Source organism: Cyphomyrmex costatus, unplaced genomic scaffold (genome assembly GCF_001594065.2).
Source record: "Cyphomyrmex costatus isolate MS0001 unplaced genomic scaffold, Ccosl1.0 scaffold494, whole genome shotgun sequence".
Taxonomy (NCBI): Eukaryota; Metazoa; Arthropoda; class Insecta; order Hymenoptera; family Formicidae; genus Cyphomyrmex; species Cyphomyrmex costatus.
In genome coordinates, this window is record NW_017279223.1 from 18,170 (window position 1) to 23,829 (window position 5,660).

Genomic DNA, 5,660 nt, shown 5'->3' on the forward strand with positions numbered 1-5,660 from the left:
ACAGTCGATCACCAAATTTCCTGATCCGCTGGCCGTACGACGCGAAAAGGGGGTAAAGCGTTCTTTGCCTCCGTCAAGCGTTCTTGACAGCCGTACGCCAGTATCCTAGACTTAGCGCACCGGCGAGAAAAGGGGGTGAAGTGTTCTTCGCTTCCGCCAAGCGTTCTTGGCAGTCGGGCGCTAGAGTACCTGTACCTTCTACAATCCGCGAAGCGTCCCTCATTGCATAGAGGGAACGCCCACCGCGTTATCCGCGCCGCGAGTGTCATCCGCCGCTGGCGTATACTTCGCGTCCGCGAAAACATCCGTAATACCGACCGCGCCCCGCGATTTCCGCGCCCGTATTTGGATTTAAAGATCCCCACGTGTTATCCGCCGTACTCGCGCCGTAATTTACACTTCTAGTTTTTCTGTTCGTGCCGTCCGTAATATCTTCGTTTTTCTATCTGCGCTTTGTTGTTTTTCTGTACACGTCTTGTATCCGTCTCGTCTACTTGCCGTCTCGACACGACACACATACACCTGCGTACATCGACACACGACACACACCTGTTTGTCATTCACACCCACACACGCACACATACACACACATTTGTAAATATACACGATACACGCAATAAACGTTTCTGTCTCTTATTTTAAATTACTGTCTAATTATTAGTTTCTGCATTCTCTCTTCCCGTGCGAACCTTTTTCGCGACTAGCGAAATTTACGACGAGCTGATCCGCGTGGAAATTAGGTTGTTTCAGTCTTAAGCACTAGCTTAAGACCAGCTTGAATCTTAAGCAACGTCTATGGATTCCGCCTTATAGTTTCTGGTTGCGATGCTCTTGTTCGCACGTTTGTCGCCACGACTACGAATTCACCATTAAATACTGTATTTATCTTTATAGAGTCATATAAATATAAGAGTCATATCTCTGCATAATACACTGCACTCGCTCGAGCACAATTTCACTCGCGTCTTCGAGGAATCGGCGAGGGTCGATGTGATTAGAGTTTATCACCGCGCCCGTTAGAATACGGCTTTCGAACGCCGTTTCGATCTCGCGCCATCGAAGTCCATATCCGGCGCCCACGTGCACGAAACGTCCGCGCACTGAATCCTTCAAACTCTCGAGCCGCGCGATACTTGCGATCACTGATTGTCTATTACCGATCGATAATCGTGGGCCTTTTATCCGACTCTGTTCTTCCAGACATTCTATAAATTCGTCGCATCGCTGTTCCCACGCGATGTACTCTTCTCTGGTATCAAGCAGGGTAGCTTGCTCAGTCAAATCTCGCTGCATGTCGCTTGATTAACTAATGACACGATGCGTTTAAATCTTTGCGTTTTATATCAATCTATTTGGCAATGTCACAATGCATCTCTTAACTGTGCAATTTGGCAACGTCGCATTTGTATCAAATTACATTACTGCTCCCATCGCCGGATGTGTCCTTTGCATAAAATCTTAAACAGAACTTGCAAACGTTGCATTTTTTAAATATTGAATTACACTAATGATTTCATCACCGTACGTGTCTAAAAATCTGTATTGCGCAAAATTATTTCTTAGCAGCTGCATATTAGCAAACGTTGCATTTTTAAAATTTTGAATTACACGTACAGTGATGATTTCATCACCGTACGTGTCTTTTGCAAAAATGTTGCAACTGCATATTTGCAAACGCTGCATTTTTTTTTAATATTGAATTACACCAATGATTTCATCACCATACGTGTCTTTTGCAAAAATACTGCAGCTGCATATTAGCAAACGTTGCAATTTTAAAAACGGTGGAGGGGATGCAGTTTAAAAGCGGTTCGTGCAACGTTACTGCATCAGTTACGATTTCGACATCAGTTACGATTTCGACATCATCGACATGGATTCTCACGTTCAGCATGAACTGTAAGTATTTCACATATATCTATGGAAAAAATCATATATCTATGAAAATATTCTATGAACATATTCTATATTATTTATTCTTTATTGCAGCGCACATAACATCATGGGTAGAACATTTGCGCTGACTCCGACAGCGTACAAATTTCTGGAGATTGGGATCGTCGCGGGACCGATGTCTCATTTGGAAACTGTGATTGGAGTCACCCGAGGCAACCGCATCATCCTGCCGCACGCTACGTGGACGATGTTCGTTGAAAAACGGACGGATATCGAACGATTGGTGCAGTCAACTACTCCATCATCATCGTTGATGATTCAAGACCTTGTGATGGAACTTGTCAAAATACGTGATGTGAACACTGTGAAATTATCTTTATGTGATAAGTGCATGTATATGAAACTGTCGACTGTATTCTTTATGCTCGAACTCGAACAATGCGTTGATCATGCATATACTGACTTGTGTCAATATACAAATAGTGTAAGTGATAAGTTTAAGTATTTCATGACTTATTTACGTCAAAATTGTATTGTGAATAAATTTGAAGCGGTAAACGCTTTGCATAAGATTTATGATAGAAATTCTAATATTAAATGCGAATTAATAATGTACGCTTTAGGTGATATTGTACATCATGCGTTACATGAATGATAAATAATTATATGAATCAATCAATATGAAATAGGGCTACGAGCCAAATATTAGTTAAATTACAAAGGTCTTAGCAATAAACAGTCATTAGTTTAAAAATAAATATAAAATTTAATAAAATTCAAAAACAAACGTTTCAACCTTCATTAGGTCATTTTCAATGTTAAAAAACGCAAAATCGTTAACGATGTACAAACTATTATATTATAAAATTAAAAACGCAAAATAAATATGTATATAAATATAAAAATTGTTTAATATAAAAGTTCGATCTCACTCGCTTCATTAAGTTCCTAATAATATCGTGTACACCAGCGAGAGTCCAACAAGCAAAGCAATCGTACAATAATATAGTTTATGGACTACTCAACATTTCTAAATCAAATCGTAAAATACAGTATCAGTAAAAATGAACATAATGTAAGAGTCAAATTATCAATCAGTAAAAAGAATAAAATAAAATCGTAAAATACAGTATCAGTAAAAAAATGAATATAATATAAAAGTCAATTATAAATCAGTAAAGATAGTCAATTCTCAAGGTAATAAATTGATGAATATAATGTAAAATTACAACATATTGTACGTACATCATATCTATATAGTTAATTTAGTAACAATTAAATTAAAAAATAATAATTAATTACCTTGTAATTGTATCGACATACAATTATAATTAAAATGAGTCAGAAAATTGCGAAGAGAGAGTTATAGATGTTAACAATAAACAATTTAAAGTAAGAATAACCGAACATCTCAAGTACAAAGGAAATACAAATGGAAATAAGGGGAAAATTAGGAAGGGGTAAAAATGTAATAAAGTGGGAATAAAAGTGACGAAGATAAGGAAATTTACGAAGGAGAAAGAGAGTTTATAATCTGAGAATAAGATTCTGGTAAAGCCTCTGTATCATTTTGTTTATTAAGACCCTGTTTTTGCCTTTTGATGTGAATCATTTCAGACACCAATCTCTTATTATAAGACGATTCAATGTCTAAAATTTGGACATCATCCCATTTAAAATTGTGGTCAAAGTTAACACGATGGTCAGTAATAACAGAAGGAGAACCTGTTCTTTTTCTGATATCAGACATATGTTCTTTTAGTCTAGTACCAAGTTTTCTTTTAGTCTGACCAACGTAGCTGGCCTCACAATCATCACAGGTAATCTTATAAATAACATTGTTATTGGAACAATGTTCTAATTTATCTTTACCTCTTTTAATAAAACTTCTTAAGGTGTTAGGAATTGAAAAGGCTAATTTACATTGAAACTTACTGGAAATGGGAAGGAAGCTTTCAGATATGGATTTAACGTAAGGTATTGTGAAATATTTATCTTTTACTTGAAAATTATGAGTATTATGTTGATTATGTATATGATATTTAATTCTTTGATCAATGGTGGAGAATATAAGGGAAAGAGGATAGGAATTGTTTAAAAAAATTTTTATGGCTTCAGTTATATTCTTTTGTTGGAACTGAGGATGTGATAAAAGTAAAATCTTGTCAATATAACTAATAATAATGCCTTTTTTATGATTCATAGGATGGTTGGAGTGGAAATTAAGGAATCTACCTGAGAATGTTTTTTTATGAAAATTGTCAAAAATAATTCTGCAATTATCAACAATAATAGTAGTATCAAGAAAGTTTAATTTGTTATCACTGCCAATCTCCATAGTGAATTGCAATCTTCCATGTAAGGAATTAAAAGTATTAAGTGTGTCATCTACACTATCAGGCGGAATAGCAAGAACAATGTCATCAACGTATCTATAATAGAACAATGGTTGTGCCGACAAACAATTGATAGCTTGTTCTTCCAAGTCCTGCATTACTATATCTGCCAAAATTGGTGAAAGTGGTGAGCCCATTGGAGTACCGAAAACTTGTTTGTAAAATTTATTATTAAAAGTGAAAAAGGTTGAATTCAAGACAAGGCTAACAGCAATAATAAATTCATTTTTAGGAATATTAGTCTTAAGAGAAATGTGACACCATCTTTTTTCTATGCCATCCATAACTAAATTAAAAGGAATATTTGTAAAAAGGGAAACAACATCTAATGAAGCTAGTAAATAATGCGAATCAAAATGAGTACCTCTTAATTTGTTAATTAAGTGGAAACTATCTTTGATATGGCTAGGAGCTGGTGGAATGCTAACATTAATTATATTGTGTAGGAAAAGGGAAAGGTAATATAATGGACTATTGATAGAAGAAACTATGACTCTCAATGGGTTCCCAACTTTGTGAATTTTTGTTAAACCATAAGCTCTTGGAATAATACCATCAGTTGTAAGCAGTTTAATATATGTAAATTTGTCAATATAACCATTGCTCTTCCACCTTGTAATTAATGTACGCAAATTTTGAGTCATTTTATTAGTTGGATCTTTATCAACAATTTCATAAGTATTTGCGTCTGATAAGATCAGTTCCATCTTAGATATATAGCTATCTTTATTCAGTAAAACAGTGACATTTCCTTTGTCGGCATTAGTAATAAGTACGTTAGAATGTTCGTTTATAAATTTTTTAGTTAAGTGTAACCACTCTAAAATACTTTTTTCAATAAAACTTGGTGAAGGAAAATTGTTATGAAGTCTGTTAAGAATGGGAATAGAGTTATTCCTGACATAATTCACAATATTATCGGGACGGCCCTTAATATTACCTTCAATATGTTTAATGAATTCAATAATCGTTTTTTCTTTGTTGTATCTATTAATAGGAAGACCAAATTTTTCACCAAGCTGTAATAAGTACTGTACCTTCAAAGGAACGTCAGTGTCACTTAAATTAATAAACCATTTGTTCTGTGGTAAATCAAGATTAACTGAATCTGTAAACTTAACCGGATCGACATAAATTTTCTCAGTGTCAGAATTAATATTAACTGAAGAACTAGAAGGTAAAATTTGATTTCTGTTAGAAATGTCATTTGAGAAAGTACAATAATAATTAATAGGATTAATTCTTTGTTTTGATAAAGCTAATCTTTTATTCTTAAGCCAGTCAATTTTATTAGAAATACGACGCATTTGTTCAAAAAAATATGAATTACCGATAAAATCCAAATATTTGAAGAATTCACATTGTACT